The following is a 21137-nucleotide window of genomic DNA, read 5'->3' as shown; positions in this document are numbered from 1 at the left end:
ATTTCTAACCAAACGTTAATACAACTAGGTGTTCAATCTCCTAAACGAAATCATTTGGATGTTATGAACAGTGAATTTTTAAGAGAAACAAATTATAATATCGACGAATTGAGGCTTTACATCCAACACAACAAACCCTTATTAATTGAGAGTCAAAAACAAGCTTACGACATAATAATGGATTATTATAAAAATCAGCGAAGTGGTATAATATTTTTAGACGCACCTGGTGGCACCGGGAAAACATTTTTGATAAATTTAATTCTAGCTGAAATCCGTGCAAATAAAGAAATCGTTCTCGCCCTAGCATCATCTGGAATAGCGGCAACACTTATGGATGGTGGACGAACGGCACATTCTGGTTTAAAATTACCATTAGATGTAGCTAACTACGAATTCCCGGTATGTGACATCACAAAATCATCGGCACGTGGACAAATATTAAAACAGTGCAAAGCCATTATATGGGATGAAAGCACAATGGCTCATAGAAAATCCCTAGAAGCACTAAACAGAACACTTCAAGATTTACGCGACAACACGAATATAATGGGAGGTGTATTGTTAATACTATCAGGCGATTTTCGTCAAACACTACCTGTCATTCCGAAATCAACGCCGGCAGATGAAATTAACGCTTGCCTGAAGAAGTCGTTCATATGGGAACAGGTAAAAATAATTAAATTAACAACAAATATGAGAGCACAGATTTCAGGAGATGAAAAGGCCCAAGAATTTGCTGAAAAACTTTTACAAATAGGAGAGGGCACTTATCCAATAGACGAAAATACTGGCCAAATCACACTAACTAATGAGTTATGTAATGCTGTTGAAACACCGGAACAACTTATAAATGAAGTGTATCCAAGTATTGCTGAAAATTATACTAATTCAGAATGGTTACGGGAGCGCATTATTCTAGCCACGAAAAACGACATTGTCAATAGCATCAACAACATCATCCAGGAAATGATTCCGGGAGAAGAGAAAATCTACAACTCAATCGATACAATGACTGATGAACAAGAAAGCGTAAATTTTCCTTCTGAATTTTTGAATTCACTAAATGTTCCAGGAATGCCATTGCACTGCCTTAAATTGAAAGTTGGTTCACCAATTATTCTATTACGAAATCTGAACTCGCCAAAATTGTGTAATGGTACGAGACTCTGTATTAAACAGCTACAAAATAACATCATCGAAGCCAGTATAATGACTGGTAAAGAAAAAGGACAAATAGTATTTATACCACGAATACCTTTAATATCAAATGGATTGCCCTTTACGTTTAAACGTTTACAATTCCCGGTGAAGTTGGCTTACAGTATGACCATCAACAAAGCACAGGGCCAAACATTCAAATACTGTGGCGTTGACTTAAAGGAACCATGCTTTGCACATGGTCAATTATACGTTGCATGCTCACGAGCAGGATCACCTCGAAATTTGTTCATCTACAGCCCGGGCAATAAAACAATAAATGTAGTCTATAAGCAAGTATTATAGAAAAATTAAACAAAATGTAAATGTATAATATAACGTGTAATATGTTAATGTATTTATCATATATGTAGTATGTAGAATATCATATGTAAATAATTGTGTGAATAAAACATAAATTTTCCATTTACTAAGGTGTTTTTTATTCTAACTTATGATTATTTCAATTAGTTAATTAGTTAATTAATTAAATATACTTTCTATACACCGCATATTTAATGGTCGACTAAGTCTTTCAATATCTAAGATAGAAATCTATATTATCTACGTTAAAAAATGCATCCTCAAATATTTTTTATACCATTAAACATGCGATTTATTTTAACCCGAGCAACGCCGGGTTTTGCAGCTAGTATTTATTATTTACTACTATAACCAAAATGTCATTTAGTAGGCCAGTTCAAATTTATATTGTGACATTTTTTATATATATCATATATCACATATCTGTTCACGTTAGGCGCTAGCGATATGTATCATCGGGGGAGACATCTTAAACATCATTTTGATGTCACAATCACAATGTAAGTTTAACCTTTTTGACACCAGTGATATATCCTTACCAAAACAAAAAAAAACTTGGTATTAGTTGTCAAGCGGACCCCAGGCTCCCATGAGCCGTGGCAAAATGCCGGGACAACGCGAGGAAGAAGAGTGATATTTCCTTACCGTTAGGTCCAACGCCAAGACGGATTAATCCATCACAGAGCACATAGCAACTTAGACCTACGTGCATATGCATAAAGTTCAATTTCAGTTTTGACACTTAGGTGACGTGGCCGAGTGACAGCTTTTGTGTTTAACACGACGTCGAAAAGGTTAAATGAGCGTCTAGATGTAAGAAAGTAAGTAAGTTTAAATTGGCTTCCTTGCCACTACCGACTAAGCTAGGAAGGAGGTCGTGTACTAATCATCAGAGTTTAGGAAACATGAAACAAAGCTAATTTCTCCGTGAGAATAGATATTTTACCATAAGTTTTCATAACGTAAGACTGATCCGCGAATTCTGCTTACAATGCCTGACGACATTATTTGAAAGTCTAAAGTTTCCCAGAAGGCTTAACGATGGCCCCCATGAGCATAATGCGGACGCCAGCTGCGTGTGGATCTATTCCCATTACTAACCTAGTACTCACTTCTAATATAGTCCAAGCATACCATTATCACAGGCCTTTGCGTCTATTGCAAACGATTTAAGCATTGCTGTTTAGACAAAGGGTTGGTGACTGTGGAGGCCGATGTGTGAGCAGCACGACCTCCCACATTTTTGGCAGAGAAAGCTCATGCCACCTGAGGTTCCAGTCCCGGTTTGCTTTCTGCGACACCTTCTGCTAAAACACCCATACCCATAAGCATACCATACCCATAGCGATATCAACATCAGCTTTGATAATTCACTTACCTTCATTAACTAAACAAAAAGCTTACTGCTATTTTCAGTAAGGAGTAGGGAAAAATATAATTAATAGATAACCATTTATAATAACAACTATTTCTGCCAAAGAAGAGGAGTGAATTAAAAACAAATTTTACTACCTACTCCTTACTGAAAATAGCAGTAAGCTTTTTGTTTAGTTAATGAAGGTAAGTGAATTATCAAAGCTGATGTTTTTTCTTCATATCGAGATATATGAAGAAAAAACATCAGCTTTGATAATTCACTTCTAGACACGACTTACACTTATTATGGTCTGATGAGGCGATAGCTCTGTTATGTATAAAATAAAAGCCCAGCGGGAGCCATTGTATCCGGACAGCCGGAAACATAACATAAACCAACGCTAATCTCATGCGTTACGCAATATTGTTTTAAATTTAAATGACAACTCAAATGGGGTCATTGGTTTGTGACCTATGGTTATGGTTGGTAGGCGTTACGGAGTACTTATGAAGAGCAATATAATATAACTTTATTTTACATAAAAGAGCACGTTACATAATGAACACACTACGCAAAATTTTGGACAAACATGACAGCGTGGAGTGACTCAAACTTTCAACTTCTAAACTAGGTAAGCACCTGTGCCTTAGGGTTTAAAGATCGTCCAAATTCGATGTCGTAACAATATGTTTAGGTCGTGTTATGCAATGTACATATTTAACAAACAATCTTGTAAATAAATGGTAACTTCGAAATCACATTTTTTTTTTTACAAAAATACTTTATATGTACATACTTAATCTAGCAATACTTACGAAGACGCCGACCAAGTAAGTTACTTCTAATTCATTGTTTTAATCTCCAATTATTTATTTACAATAGGTACATAATAGATATATAAATAAATAAATAAAATAAATATTATAGGACATTATTACACAAATTGACTAACTCCCACAGTAAGCTCAATAAGGCTTGTGTTGAGGGTACTTAGACAACGATATATATACAGAGGTATTACTATAACTGGCTTAAGGGCATGTAGACGGTCTTACCTCATAGACGGTCTTTTGGCCTTAATACTTGTACAGTAATTAATTAATACTCTCAATGCAAAACACAAGAACTTTATTGTTGCAAAAAAAACATCGCTTACACCGGAACTCCTTGAAATATCTGTCAAAAGAGCCATAGACTATATACAGCTATAGACAAGAAGTATTTAGTGTTGCCACAATAGTCCTTTTCATTCTGATATAAACTATTTGAAATCACATTAAAAATAACATCGCCCACAAAAATCTGTCTCACAATCAGTAGCGTAATTCTAAAAATACCGCTGTCGATGTCGCTATATTTAACATTCAAGTTACTTAGCGGATTATCAATTTATTCCAAATCACCTTTTAAATATCGCCGCACAAAAAACTGTCACGTCGCAGGCAATCTCCATTTTGTTTTTGCCGCCATTCGAGATACTTTATACGAGTAGTCTTCCGCGTACCGGAATAATGAGGTTTTTTATCCTTCACACATTGTCCGATGTATTGGTTGCCGATTATCGGTTGACGTTGACATTTTATAGCCTGAGTATGGAATTTGTCGTCCGTGTAACGGCGCTCTTTTATTTAGTTTTGAAATATTATTGTTGTTTTTGAGTTAAACAGGTATGCTTAAGTTTTGAAAAGACAAACGAACGGAAAGAGGAGTAGGTATTATGTCTGTTTCTTTTATAAGTTTGACATAAGTAATAATATAGAGTAAAATGAACAGTTTGCTTACAATTCCCACAAAATTATAATTATTGACTAAATATCTACACTAATCATAATCATATTTTTTTAACATCTTACGTTTACTATTTTTTATGAAATGGATAAAGTACTCGTTTTACATTAATATCAAAGTTTGGTCCGCAAAATAATTATTACCTATTATAAACTTAATTACAATTTTGTAATAATAATTTGTTCACCAACTTTTTCCTCAGATTATCGATGTGGAGTCGGATCACGCAAAATTTTCATGCCAAGTGCGTTAAGTATGGAGTATATTGGGTTACTTATGCATGATTTCTGCCAAGTTTATGCAAAGCTAGCGTAGTCAGGGTCTATTTATTTGTTGTATGCTCAGTGAAGCAATTAAGCTATTTCAGATAGACACACATTCCAATCCACTAGCAATCAATAATCCAGGATGTCCTGGAACGGGTACAAATACTCGTATTGGAACGAGTACAAATACTCAGTATCGTTCAATTAGCTAGATGCATTGATAAGATGCTAGTCAGTTGATAAGAGATAAAAACCGAGTTAGGTACACCATAAAAGGTGATAGGGGAGTTGATGCATTCCAAAGTTGCACGTGTGAGAATTTTGATTAAGTGTTTTATATAGATAGAAATACTTGACACCATGTTTTGCTCTGGTTTTAGCTCTCGGTGTGTGTGAAGTAAAAAAATAAGAATTTGTGTGGACTGAGAATAAATAAACTCACTCGAGGTGCCTGTATGCATTAGAATGCAAACTTGCTTGGGGCTTGTCTTCTTGTCTTACTGTTAGGGCCCTGAAGAAGTGCATTCCAGAGACAGATAGCTTGAACACTAAAAGAAGAGAGATAACCACTATGTGAGGAAGTTCAAGGGACCGGGAGGAACGAGTTACTTCCGTGAGTTGTCCACCCCACGAAAGGCTCTTGTCTATAACAAGACCGAAATCTTTCACCTGATCTGAAACCGGGATCACCGAGCCATCAAACCATTGACATATATCTAAGGACGCACCTTACGAGCACTAAGAATATGCTAGACTGCCAGTTCAGTGGTGTCACTCACGAATTCGAGCCAATCGTACAGTCAACTAGTTGCGACCAATCGCGCACGTCAACCAATCGCGTTGTGGCGTTAGACTGCACGATTGGCTCGTATTCGTGTGCGTGACACCGCTGAACGGGTCCCATTCTTATTGCCCGTAAGGCTCATCCTTAGATATATATTATGTCAATGCATCAAACACGATCGGTGCGTATGGAAAAGAGGTGGGGACAATATACCTCCTTGTGGCACCCCAGTGTTTAGGTCACTCCAGTCAGACTGGGCTTGGCCAACACGAACAGTCTGGGAACGACAAGAAAGATAGAAGGCAAACCAAGCAATCGAAACTGGTAAGACTGAGATGAGAGAGCCCTCTCTCAAGCAAGGAAACGATTGTAATCCACTACATTAAACACATTTGAAATGTCAATGAGCACCAACCCTTATGTGACTTTGAAATACTTCATGCCCTGCTTTATGTCCTCAGTGACCTCCAATAGCGCAGTAGGTGGTGTTATTTTGGGACATTTTTGTCATAGAAAAATCCCATGAAAAATATGTATAGTGTATAATATAACTCTAAATAAAATGGCCCAGGTACCTAATAAATATTAAAAATATTATATGGATATTCTTATACAAATTGACTAAATCCCACGGTAAGCTCATGAAGGCTTGTGTTGTGGGTACTCAAATAACGATATATACAAATACATAGAAAATCCATGACTCAGAAACAAATATCTGTGCTCATCACACAAATAAATGCCCTTACCGGGATTTGAACCCAGGACCATCGGCTTCATAGGCAAAGTCCCATTAGGCCAGACCGGTTTTCTAATGAAATTCTGTAAAATAATAATAATTCCTAAACTTCAACTAATCTACTTCTTTTCTTGTGCCTAGTAATTAAATGTCATAGTGTCTTATGTGGTTCGCACGCCTCCATCCTATTTAATTATACCTCAATACGGGACCGGTTAGGCGACCAGTAATTCCTTGTACAGTCAGCATCAAAAGTAAAATAAATAAAATAAATAAATATTATAGGACATTATTACACAAATTGACTAAGTCCCACAGTAAGCCCATTAGGGCTTGTGTTGAGGGTACTTAGACAACGATATATATAATATATAAATATTTATAAATACTTCAATACATAGAAAACATCCATGACTCAGGAACAAATATCCATGCTCATCACACGAATAAATGCCCTTACCAGGATTTGAACCCGGGACCGTCAGCTTCGTAGGCAGGGTCACTACCCACTAGGCCAAACCGGTCGTATCAGACGACGTAGTAAAAGTAGCGGATCAGACGACGCGACGGGCCAAAATTATCTACCATTCTTTAATAGCTTAATAAAAAGAGATATGTCTATATGTAGTTGAATAACAGCGTTGTAATTTGCCTCGTTTGCGAATAGCAACAATATGCTGAGACAGGGCCTTTTCCTTACTGCACACATTGCTGGACCCAAGTGTGTAATTTTCGGATTTTAACGTGTACATAATTTATATCTGTTGTTTTTTTTTGTTTTTGTTTTGTTGTTCTTATCATTATCTTTCTATCTTATTTCTTTCATCTTCTTGTCCTGTGTATGTGTGCTTTATGGAATAAATGTCATTTCTTCTTCTTCTTCTAGTTGTAGAATAAATATTAGACTCTTTTAGAAACAGGGCTAGTCTCAATAAAGCCTTTGGGTTGGAAGGTTAGATGGCACTTACTAAGTAACAACGCCAATTCTGGGATTAGTTACCAAGCGGACCCCAGGCCCCCGGAAGTCGTGGGAAAATAGCTGGGACAACGCAAGGAAGGTGATGTGCAATAAATATACTAAACGCGAACTGTAGATGTAGAGGTAAGGTCAGTACTTGGTTGCTGATTACCAAATTAGTCTTTACTAATACTATTATTTTATTTGATCTTAGCAATTAAATATGTATAAAATATGAATTTCCTCTTATAATTACACCTGACACTACGTATTACTTGAGCATACTAACAACATCAACATCAACTTTCAACATCATAACTGTGTAAGTACACACTCTTAATGGTAATTATGTCACTAGTTTTATAAACAAGGTATTAAGGTAAGTACTAACTTTGAATATTGCATCTTTTACACTGTGTCTTGGTTGACGTGATCTGGTCCTGGCAGAATATCAGTGCCTCTCCCATAGGGTGAAGCGGAATAATACTGAGCCAGAACCCTTTTGTTTTGCTGCAACGCACACAACATTTTCTATATGTATGGAACAGTATTTCAATGTATTTTTTTTCTTTCTACTTCTATTTTGTATAATTCATAATTTTTTATTGCATGAAAGTGAGTACAATTTTTATTATAAATCTGTATTTCTCTCGTTTGATTCTGTATTATCTGTTTTGTTTGTCATTTTATTATTTTTATTTCCTGTGTGTATTGTGACAAACAAATAAACGGATTATCGCATCTATCTATCTCTATTTGGAAAAGTATTCCACGATGGTAGATAAGGTATACGGTACAAGACCGGCCTATTTTTCGGCGAGTTAGAAGGGCGTCACAATAAAAATTACTTGTTTTTCACAAATTTTTACCTCCAAATGTTTAATGCAAATGATAAAGAAGAAAATAAGCCTTTATTATAAATCCACTTAATAAAATAGTTTAGGAGTAATCAGCACTCAAAGTTGACTTACATTCCTTTCAGGACACCATACCAAAAAACCTTCTTGGACTAAGTTCGGACTAATTGCTAATTCGAACTCTAAAGCAAGGAGAATAAATTGCATACGTTGAAAAAATCGGGTCCTTTCCATTAAATTTCAACTTTTTCACACTGACACGACTGAGCGGTTACTATGTACAACATAGCAATTAAGAGGGGCCGGAGGAAACAAAGTCAATCATTATATTGCTTGCATGTAATTGCGATCATACGATCTTATACTCTATCCGATCTTAACCGGGTATACCTGGCGTGTTCTTTCACGCACTTATATTGATGCTGACTGTACAAACCGATAAATATGGCCGTATGATAGAATCTTTATAGAACTGTCGTCTAGTTATCGTCGGATAAAGTCGCCGACATGTCGGTCAAAATGGAGTCTTGTTGAATTACTGGGTTGCTTGATAGGGTTGAGTTGGCTAGCTTTCGCAAAAGGAAAACTTGATGAGTATTTTTTAATGGAGTTAAGGTTGTTTGATGGTAGGTGGTTTGTATACATGTCTACAGTATCTACCAAAAATATGTTGACAAAAAATTTACACGTCTTTTGCAGTAATAAAAAATTTAAACTTTGTAAAAGGACATTGATAGTTTTAATTTTAACAAACGTTTTCATGTGTGTATGAAAGCTAAGGGAGAATATTCTGAAAATAATGCGTTTTGTTTTAGTAAAATGGTTGTAGTTTTAATTTTTAATGACATTTTGTTAAAGAAGTGTAAGTAAGTATGATGATGTATGTACTTCTTTTATTGCATCTGGAACACCTACTGACATAACATTTTTTTTTCTTTTTTAATTCCGCTACCTAAAGGTTGTCTGGAAGAGAACGCTTTTTAGCGATAAGACCGCCTGTTGTTTACCTCTTCTTTATGTGTTGTATTATTTGTACTGTTTCTGTATTGAGGTGTGCAATAAAGAGTATTTGTATTGTATTGTATTGTATGAAAAATAGTCCTAAAGACAATGTCAACGTGTTTTTGGGCCACCAATGTAAGTAGGTAGGACTAGATCATACCTTAAGGTCTAGGTCTTAACCTTAAAATATGCAGAATGCTGGAAATTCGATTTACAGTACAAATGGTACTACTTTACCGCACTAGTGCGGTAATAGCGCTTTACGTGCATATGTCGAAAATATAAAAGGCTATATGTACTGTAAAACATTGTACGATATACGTGCGAATAGGTAATTCGTAACTCGTGTTTCGCAGTTCTATCGTACAGATGTAGTGAATGATCGTTTCCCATCGTATTTTCTCGGAATCGTTCGTATTTGTCATGTTATTTCAATCAACCTCGGTAGTTTTTGTATCGAGACATTCTCCAAACATGCGAGGCAATTAGGTAAAATAATTATAATTTAAGCACCAACTCAAATCCAACCTTCACATCAAAAACGTCAAAAACAATTTCCCTCTTTAATTATTTTTTAAAAGTTAAATGCTAAAACTATTCTGCCATTCAGTACCTTTCTATCGTATTCGTATATTATTTCATCGATTCCATAGGTATTTGTAATTTTTATTGTTTGAAAAATGGACATGTAAAAGTGCCCCTGTCGCCTATTTGCTGAATAAATGTTTGATATTTGATATTCAATATTCGCTCATTCAATACAATTGTGCAATATAAGCTGTATTTGCACGCATGAGATCCTTAAAAAAAACTAAGTCTTTGATTTTATTAAGCAGTATTCGCACGATCATACACGACGGTCTTACGCGACTCTATCCTAGTATAGCTTGAATTGATGCTAACCGGGTCGTGTAGACGCGGTCCGCGGCTATATTAATTGGCTGTTTGCGTTTTCCTAGTGAATACATGTTTTTTAAAAGTAAAAAACAATACAGTAATAAATTCCCGTCCGCTAAAACACGACAATAATAGTTTGATATTTTTTTTCATTTGAGTTTGACCATAGCGAAGAACTTCTCGTTCTATTTTTGCTACAATAAGGTGAACATTTCCAAGCATATTGGAGAAAAAATATTACCAACTGTAACAATGATTACTAATTCTTTATTCGTATTCGTATAATCTCATTGATGTATCAAACAATAGGCTCATCATCTATTGTAGTATTAGGAGAGGAAGCAACTTCCTGAGATCGTAGCAGTCAATCACTTAACAAGATGCACGGTTATCGGGGCGCGTTCGCTTGCGAAATACTTCGGCCATTGAACAGTAAATAGTACAGTTGATAATAACAAATCAATTCAAATGAGGTAGACCGGTCTGGCCTCGTGGGTACCTAGTGACCCTGCCTATGAAGCCGATGGTCCCGGGTTCAAATCTTGGTAAGGGCATTTATTCGTGTGATGAGCATGGATATTTGTTCCTGGGTCATGGGTGTTTTCTATGTATTTAAGTATTTATAAATATTTATATATTATATATATCGTTGTCTAAGTACCCTCAACACAAGCCTTATTGAGCTTACTGTGGGACTTAGTCAATTTGTGTAATTAATGTCCTATAATATTTATTTATTTTATTTATTTTTAGGCAACTGAGGTCCCAAACCTCGGTCGTTTCTGCACCCTTGTAATGTTTCTTGGAGGGACGTGTCTTTTTGGGTCCATCTGTTGTTATTGTATCTTATTACGTGCCCTGCCCAGTAATACCGGATTTAGAGGTCTGGAGGCCTCGGGCAATAAAGGAGTGGAGGCCCCCTGGCCCCAAATTTTTTCCAAATAAAATGGAAAATTTTCCGAATTCTCTATTGTGGGGGCCCCTCTTTTGTGGAGGCCCCGGGGCAGTAGCCCCGGTTGCCCTCCCCTAAATCCGGCCCTGCTGCCCAGTCCCATTTGAGCAAGTACTAGTCGTATCTCGGACGATCGATATTCGAAATGTCATTGGTATGTCATAGTCTTCAATTGTTAGGTAGATTTTAATATAATCTCCGTATTCCGACAACGCTATTCACGACATACTTTATACGAAAAAAAAACCATTCAGTTTCCTTAACTGTATTTAGCCATACCCCGAAAATAATGAAATTTAAAGAAAAACATCGTGTACATACGTAGGTCTAGTCACATGAATACAACAATACATATGACCCTACTGAAAGAAAACCAGCGCCACGGATTGCCACGCGTCCTGCTGAGTGAAAGTCCTATTTTCCCAAATGTAATGTGTTTTGGCGTTAAAAATGTTTTTTTTTTCTTTCTTTCTTCCTTTCATATGAAATGCTAAGAAATTAATGATAACAGCCTAATTCTGAACACGTGGACAACTGACATTTACGTGACATTCACGTTCAGTTATACTTAGCTCCGCTCTAAGAATACATTCTTAATAACAATGTATGTAAATGATGTTGACTGTACAGACATGTAACGTATGTAAACCAGTTGTATCGGAAGGGCAGGGCGTGTGCATTGGACCGAAATAATTCCTTATTGTTAAGAATTATTGCTTTGAGTTTAGCTCGTGCTGATAAGCGGAGCGGGGAGCGGAAGTGCGTGGGGACGATTCAAACTTGAAGCGTTGTAGCGAACTTGGGTTTAACTATCGCAAAACTGATCAAAATATAAAATATAGTCAATATTTAGTGTATGGAACATTTAATTAAAAATACTCTGTCTCTAGTTAAGTATGAATACTAATAATAGTTGTAAAACAAGGTAGTACTAGCAAATTATGGATCATGTTGTCTGTGAAATAAATACTAAATAAACTGAATACAGGGAGACTTAAATTGCAACACAACAACCACACCAGCACAAAACACATCCCAAACACAACACATCTTGCCAAAGCTAATGCCTTTACATTACACTAAGTAGGTACAATACCAGTGTTAAAATTTGACGACCGGTCTGGCCTAATGGGTAGTGACCCTGCCTATGAAGCTGATGGTCCCGGGTTCAAATCCTGGTAAGGGCATTTATTCGTGTGATGAGCATGGATATTTGTTCCTGAGTCATGGGTGTTTTCTATGTATTTAAGTATTTATAAATATTTACATATTATATATATCGTTGTCTAAGTACCCTCAACACAAGTCTTATTGAGCTTACTGTGGGACTTAGTCAATTTGTGTAAAAATTTCCTATAATATAAAAAAAAAAACAAATACAAACAATCTAAGGAATCTATTATCAGCAATCAATCAATCAGGAATCAATTAGGTACATATTACTTGAAATCGCACCTACGCAATTAATCACATTTTCAAGGTTGCCACTTAAAGCGTCCCTATAAAATGTGTAAGTGTAAGGCCTGAGTGGACGCTCGAAGCAGAGCGTTCGACGGGGCGTGCAGCGTGGCGTCGGGCTCACAAGTGATTTGAACAGCGTGCACTAAGGCCGCATACGTTTGCATTTGTTTAACATGCACGCCGCACGCCCAGCCCTGTTGCACGCCCAACTCGAGCGTCCACTCAGGAATTACAGACAACATTACTGTGAAACAACTAGGTATGACATGTACCCGACCGATGTTTTTACAAGTAAAAGACATAAACGCGCCCATCTCTCGCCATCGCTACCGCTAATCCTTGAGGAATCGCTATCGCTTTTCCAATAAGCACTCCATGATTGACATACGTAAAGCCAACCAAGATCAGATTCGGTTCATTCGCTACTACAATAGGTTCAGTATAGTTAGGTCAGCCGAGTAAACTACTATGTTGTAAGGTGATGTGAATTTGGATTTCATTGTGTTCGTGGGAAACTAATGTGTATATTTACTGGGTGGTCAGATTGGAATTCTGGTCGTAATATAGATTGGTAATTTTGTGTTGGATTAGTAGTGAATGTGTGAGGTATAATGACATGGCTTAGTGTGTAACTACGATACAGAGACACACTCTGGGGTACTCCAGAAAAGAGGCAGGTACGTGACGCTATGGTTTTAACACTTCTGATAGAAGAAGCCGATATTTGGCATGATCACGTTTGATACTCTTAACTTAGTTATAAAAAACGGCACTGTACTCGTAATAAGGAATGCGGTCTAACTATGGTGGAGAATATAAACGCAGACGTATATATTCGCCACCATAGTATCATATATTTTTAACAACATTCAGCTAGATTACAAAATCAAACCTTCAAGAATAGAGCGTATACTCCCATCTTAAAGGCCGGCAACGCACTTGCAACCCCTCTCGTGTTGCAGGTGTCCATGGGCGGCTGTAATCGCTTACCATAGGGTGATCCGTCTGCTCTTAATGACTGCCACCCCCCGAATACTCGTCTGCAGATCTTTATTCTCTTATCAGAGCGATAGTTCTGAAATCAAATGTATAACTGTTATCAGTTTTCTTCAAAAAGACTGAAAGTTTCCAACCTTCACAGTACATAATACAGATTTCTGCAGATATCTAAGTTAGCTGCAGTACGCGTCTGATAAAGTATATTTTTTAATAGAATGAGTATAGTCAGGTCAGCTGAGTAAACTACAATGTTTTGAAGGTGATGTGAATTTGTATTTCATTGTGTTCGTGGGAACGGATAAGATAAACTACTGTGTGTACATTTATTGGGTGGTCAGTATTAATGATCGTAATGTAGGTTGGTATTTTTGTGTTAGATTGGTAGTATATGTGTGGGGTAAAGTGAGATTAGTAGAGTAGTCAGACCAAGGTAAGTTGGCAACGACTTTGATAGCTCAGACGGTGCCAGAGTGTTCTTTTAAGCGTCAAACTTCTATGAAATTATGACGTTTACTTAACACCGTCTGGGCTATCTAAATAGCTGCCAACTTAGCTTGGTCTGATTCTATATGACTTATTGCAGACCTTGATTACAATTTAGTCAACTTTGTTTTATGGTTTTCATGATCGAAAACGGATTGAGATTTTGAGATTCATCTTATTATTATGTTTGTCAAATCTGTCATTGGATTTAATTCGTGTAGCTACAGCTGACCAGGGGGGCCTACCGCGAAAACCGAAATTCGCAAATTGCGGGGATCTTTCTCTTTTACACTTAGTAAGACGTCATTAAAGTGACAGAGAAAAATGCTCGCAATTAACGAATTCGATTTTTCCGGTAGCCGCCCTGGCGCTAGTTATGCACGCTTAATGCCGCGCCACGCTACGATCCGATCGGACCGGTACAGACCGGTACGTTCTATTTGTCCGTGCAATTTTATTTAAACTTAGTGTTAAGTATGTTCGTCATGTTTATTTTATGTTTCTTTCCTTTTGTCTGGTACCTTCCGTGATTATTTCGCACTCGATGGTCTCATCGGAAGATCAGCGCTGGAAGTCGCCAGCAACATGCTGAGATGAGGCCATTTCGTGACACTTTACTCTCATGCACTATGTTCTCTTTTATGTATGTCTCTTTTATGTGTTTATGAATAAAACAAATTCTATTCTATTCTATTCTAATAGTGTGTAGAAGCCGTTGTTGCTCGAAGATTCTATACTATAACTTACCTATATTGTGTAAAGTCGGAGAAAAGTAACTGCACGGCATTCTCAATGACAATGACATATAGAAAGTCAAGAATCAGCTGTTATCTTAATCTAAATTGTGATGATAATCGAAGAATAATCAGAAGATCATTAAAACTGGAATACTACAAAAGAAATGATTGGAATAAAATAAAACAATACGAAAATTGAATGGAGTGAAGGATTGACAATATTATTAATGTCATATATTATCTGTAGTCCGCATATAGATAAATCGTTTAAGCGACGGGAGCTTTTTCTAGCTAATTTAAATAACTAGCGTACAAATGATGTTATTTAAATGCGATTCCGATTAACGACGATCGATGTTTTACAGACTAGCGTATTTTTACGCACGTAAACGGTCGTTTCGTCGGTACGAGCTTCTACGCGCGTCACAATTCCCTACATTTGGTTTATACGAGATTACGCGCGCGTTACTTTTCCCAAAATTTAGTCGAAGGGCATTTTCAGAAAAAAGTGTCCCTGTACTTTTATAAAAAAATATTTCTACTCAGAAGTAGAGATGAACATTCCGGAAAAAATCAAATGGTTTTTTCGACAATTTTACCAAATTTTGTTTTTCGATTTCTTCCCGTTTTATTCTGAAAAATTAAATACGTCATGCACAATGCCACTGTCATGTGTGATGAGTGATGACAGTGTCAAATATATAAAATGCCAGAAACTAACACATTAGACGTGCAACCTTAACCTTCCTGTTTAAAATCATAAAATACAGAAGTTAAAAAAAACTTGATTTATTCGGCTTTATTCGTTATTTTCCGAAGTATTGTAACTGAAATTTGCATTGTTTTTTTTTTCGAAAGAAACTTGAAAAAAAACGAGTCGTTTGGAAGTTTTCCCGTATTTTTCCGGGTTTTTTCAACGCTACTCAGAATCACGAGCACTATAGATTTAAGCAATAAAAAAAATGTCCCACATTTAACTGTCAGTTATGTAACGCAGTTAACCATACATGTTGTATGGACCGTTACAAAACTGACTAATACTTTTTGTATGGATTTTTTTATGCCTCGTTGGTGGCAAACAAGCAAACGGCCCGTCTGATGGTAAGGAGTCACCGTAGCCTATGGACGCCTGCGACAAAATAAGGATAATTAAGGCAAAACGGGTACATTTTTTGTTTGAGCTGTAATTGTATAATATAAGTAAGATTGCACATTTAAATACAATATCAATATCCACAACGCAGGCTTCGTCATAGTTGCTAGTTGCTACACACAAAAATAGTATCCACAACATGCTTCGTCAAAAAAAACAATACAACACAAAAAACCTTCCATTCTAACAATTAAGGCCCGAACTGTTGCTTGCCTGGCCCAAACGTCCCAAATATGCTAGCTGCATTGCCACGCTGGATAGCCAAAGATTTTTGTTGGACCAGATAAGAGCCAGCCCGGGGGTCGCAGAGCGCCTGTCCCTTAGCCGACGCCTAATCCCCCTAACCAGCTTCTTGGCCTCGGTGCACCATGGCCCAGCCGTTTTGCCAGCAGCCAGAACAGTCATGCACTGGTCCAAGGTTGGCATATTTGCCATGTTCATAATCATAATCATTCTTTATTGCAACCATGGTACAGTATAGATGTTATAGTTGTATAGATGTTTGAACTTAACAGCAGCCTCAGCTGCACCTGCCTTCTTACTTGTATGGCTGACATGAGTGGGAGCGAAAGTACATCCCACAGCAGGCTCCGGCCTTTTGCCTACGGGACCAGTGTTAGACCGTCCAGCCTCTTACCATCTGTACGGCTCAAACCAGGAGGCTCTAAAATGCAGGGTATGTTTGCCGAGACCAATAAAATATGTTACGTATAACGGTCTTTCACGTGATTTTGATAAAATCTCGCTTAACGTTTTTTTAAATTAGTACACAAATTATCAATCGATACATCGCTGCCGTTTTTATTTCCCATAAATAACATCGATTAGATTACGATATTCCAACTCTTAACCCACTACTATTTATTGGTTCTAGAACCGATAATTACATACTGAGCATATTTACAAAATATTTATGGTAAATGCCTGCATTAGCATATGCCAAGTTAGGAATAAAATAAGATTAATGTTGGGTCCATATTGGGTTGTGGACTCTCGAAACACGAGCGTGAACGAGTTTTTTATCGTATTTTGATGTTATAATTTCAACGTTTTCTTAATTTAGGATTAGTATAAACGGATTTGATTTATAATTTATAGTAAAAATAGGACACACTTTTCTACTTGATGATTTATTGCTCTTGGACTGTCGAATGCACAAAAATATTATTCAGATACAAGTTTAGGTATTTTATTTTTATTTAAGTAAAGTGATGGACAATCACACGAATTAATCTACCTAAAAAAATCACACCATTAAATTGTGTAAAAACAAGATAAAAGACAAAAAAATGTTTATTGCCACAATTACCATAAAAAAAAACCATTGCACGTGACAAAAAACAAAACACACTTAATTGTACAAAAAACACTATACAAAACCTTCACAAAAAATTTAACTACATCTATGGTATGTGATTTTGTGGTTATCCATACGAATATCCATAATAACAAACATTAATATTAATTTTGTTAACATATTCTTAGTCATGTTTGTAATCTTAATATATATATAAAATGCTAATGTGCGTAAGTAAAGACACGGTTTTCTCTATCACCACTATTTCCAATCAACTTCCTGTTGGGGTGGTAAATACCCCTTGGTCTCCCGGTGGGAGTAAGGGAGTTTGGTCGCGGTGGGTGGAAGTGGGTGGTTGTGGGTGGCTAAAATGTGAAAAAATATATATCTGTCCTTTTCTAACTCATGGGAACTTTTGGAAAGTTCTAAAAATTTCTGGAATTTCTGGAATAATCTAGAAAACTCCAGAATGTGTACAACTGTAACAATCGATCTAGAATGTTCCAGAAAGTTCTAGAAATTTCTGGAATGATCTAGAAAGTTCCAAAATTGTGTGCGACTGCTAAAATCGACCTAGAATGTTCCAGAAAGTTCTAAAAATTTCTAGAATGATCTAAAAAGTTCCAAAATTGTGTGTGACTGCTAAAATCGATCTAGAATGTTCCAGAAAGTTCTAAAAATTTCTGGAATGATCTAAAAAGTTCCAAAATTGTGTGTGACTGCTAGAATCGATCTAGAATGTTCCAGAAAGTTCTAAAAATTTCTGGAATGATCTAGAAAGTTCTAGAAATGTTTGGAAAGATCTAGAAAGATTCAAAATTGTTTGCAAGTGTAAAAATCGATATGGAATGCTCTAGATAGTTCTAGAAATGACTAGAATAATCTAGAAGCTTCTAGAAAGTTCCGAAATGTGTGCAACTATTGAAATTAATCCTGACGATCCAGATCGTAATTAAGTACCTCGGAATGTTCTAGAGTTTTCTCATACTAGAAATTTCGATTTCCAACGGTATATAAACCGAAAATCAGTGACTTTTTGTCAGTTGAACCGTGTTTACAGTCGCGAAATGATCAATTGAAGCCAAGAGTGAACAGTGATTACATAAATTGAAGTGATTTGAACAAATGAAAAAGTAAAAACTATTTGACTATTCTAGAGTGTTCTGATACTAGAAATTTCGATTTCCAACGGTATATAAACCGAAAATCAGTGACTTTTTGTCAGTTGAACCGTGTTTACAGTCGCGAAAAGATCAATTGAAGCCAAGAGTGAACAGTGATTACATAAATTGAAGTGATTTGAACAAATGAAAAAGTAAAAACTATTTGACTATTCTAGAGTGTTCTGATACTAGAAATTTCGATTTCCAACGGTATATAAACCGAAAATCAGTGACTTTTTGTCAGTTGAACCGTGTTTACAGTCGCGAAAAGATCAATTGAAGCCAAGAGTGAACAGTGATTACATAAATTGAAGTGATTTGAACAAATGAAAAAGTAAAAACTATTTGACTATTCTAGAGTGTTCTGATACTAGAAATTTCGATTTTCAACGGTATATAAACCGAAAGTGAGTAACTTTTCGTTAGTTTTATCATTGTAACAACCAAGATATTCGTTTTGATTAATTTTATTACTTTTTTTATATTTACAATGCCAAGGCGAAAAAAAGTATTTACAAAACCCAAAGTGGTTTCAAAAAGAAGAAAAATAGCACGTCAAAATGAAACAGAAGAACAAAAAGAAAAACGTGTTTTAAGCATTCGTAAAGGAGTAAAAAGAATTAGAGAAAATTTAACCGAAGAGGAAAGAGCACGTATTAATGAAGAAACCAGATGTCGAGTAAGATCACTCAGAAATCGTCAATCTGCTGATCAACGTGAACTGGAAAATACCAAAAAAAAAGAAAGAATGGCTACTTTACGCCAACGACGAGCTGCTTCATGTAAAGTTGGAAGTTTAGAACTTCAGGCTTTCCATTATGATTGCAAAAAACAATACAGTGAACATCCAAATATTGTCATCGGAAAAATGGATACGATATGCGAGTATTGTCATGCCCGGAAATTTAAAGGCGAAACTGCTGGTATATGCTGCTCGAGTGGTAAAGTCAATTTACCAGCACTAGATGTACCACCACCTCAATTACTCGCATATATGACTGGAGAAACACCAGATTCCAATCATTTTCTACAAAATATACGTCGATACAACTGTTGTTTTCAAATGACTTCATTTGGAGCTTCATTAATATGTCAGGAAGAAAATTTCAGCCCGGTTTTTAAGGTTCAAGGCCAAATTTATCACCGATTAGGCTCTCTTTTGCCGATGTCTAATGAATCTCCAAAATTTCTTCAAATATACTTTGTTGGTAACGATGAACTTGAAACAGACCAACGTTGCTCTAACTTTCAGGGACTGCAACGAGATATTATTCAAAAATTACAACGTCTACTTCATAATCATAATCAACTAATCAATGTGTTCAAGACTTCTCTAGACCAAATGGCTGCAGATAATTATAAGATCGTCATTCGAGCAGATAAAAGACCAGCCGGTCAACACGAACGAAGGTTTAATGCACCTCAAACGAACGAAGTTGCCGTAGTCATTGTTGATAACGAATGTAGTCGTCGTGATATTATTATTCAACGTCGAAGTAATAAATTGCAACGTATTGCTGAAACACATCGTAGTTATGATGCGCTACAATATCCGCTAATTTTTTGGCAAGGTGAGGATGGTTATCATTTCAATATTCAACAAATCAATCCAGCTACAGGTGTCGAAACTAACAAAAAAGTATCAGCTATGCAATTCTATGCTTATCGAATTATGACTAGAAATGGTGAATATAACCATATTTTAAACTGTCGGCAGCTATTTCAGCAGTTTATTGTAGACATGTATGCTAAAATTGAAACGGAAAGATTAGATTTTATTCGCCATAATCAACGAAAGTTGCGTTCGGATGAATACATCCATTTGAAAGATGCAATGATAAATGATGGAAACGTCGATAACATGGGAAAATTGGTCATCTTGCCATCGACATTCACTGGAAGTCCACGTCACATGCATGAATATGCTCAAGATGCAATAACTTATGTTAGGAAACACGGCAGACCAGATTTATTTATAACATTCACATGTAATTCTTCATGGATGGAAATCAAAGAAGAATTACAATATGGTCAGACGGCCAGCGATCGACATGATATTGTTGCCCGAGTTTTCCGTCAAAAACAAATTAAATTTATAGACGCCATTGTGAAAAATCAAATATTTGGTGTTGTTATCTGCTGGATGTTTTCAATTGAATGGCAGAAACGAGGATTGCCACATTCACACAACTTAATTTGGCTCCAAAATAAAATTCAACCGAATCAAATAGATGATATCATCAAAGCTGAATTTCCAAACCCGGAAGAAGATTCTGATCTTTATAGTATAATCGTAAAAAACATGGTTCATGGCCCGTGTGGTGAGCTAAATAGAAATTCTCCGTGTATGAAAGATGGAAAATGTACGAAACGTTATCCAAAGCCATTTTTGAACGAAGACGGATATCCTAAATATAGACGTCGATCACCAGAACAAGGCGGATTTACAGCTAAAATTAAAATACGAGGTAATGCAGAAATTCAAGTTAATAATCAATGGGTAGTACCATATAATCCACTTTTATCTAAAATGTTCAATGCCCATATCAATGTTGAATACTGCAGTTCTGTTAAATCTATAAAATATGTATGCAAATATATTAACAAAGGCAGTGATATGGCTGTTTTTACGTTAACCAATGAAAACCAGCATGATGAAATAGTACAGTATCAAATGGGTCGTTACATTAATACCAACGAAGCAATTTGGCGAATTTTAA

At 36.2% G+C, this 21137-nt stretch overlaps 1 protein-coding gene across 3 annotated transcripts in view; it reads left to right on the top strand.

The window, feature by feature from the left end:
- Nucleotides 1–21137, top strand: part of LOC133526386 (ankyrin repeat domain-containing protein 6) — a 261125-nt gene that overhangs the window by 187523 nt on the left and 52465 nt on the right. Inside the window, exon 1 of one of the 3 annotated variants that reach the window (XM_061862996.1) lies at nucleotides 13031–13262. The exons of the other annotated variants lie outside the window; for them this stretch is intronic. The gene's annotated coding sequence lies outside the window, so the exon portion shown is untranslated. Of the gene's footprint in view, nucleotides 1–13030; nucleotides 13263–21137 lie in introns of those variants that run through there. 3 annotated transcript variants of the gene reach the window in all.

This window comes from Cydia pomonella, chromosome 16 (assembly GCF_033807575.1).
Source record: "Cydia pomonella isolate Wapato2018A chromosome 16, ilCydPomo1, whole genome shotgun sequence".
In the NCBI taxonomy this organism is placed as follows: domain Eukaryota; kingdom Metazoa; phylum Arthropoda; class Insecta; order Lepidoptera; family Tortricidae; genus Cydia; species Cydia pomonella.
This window is presented reverse-complemented; position numbering and strand designations above follow the sequence as displayed.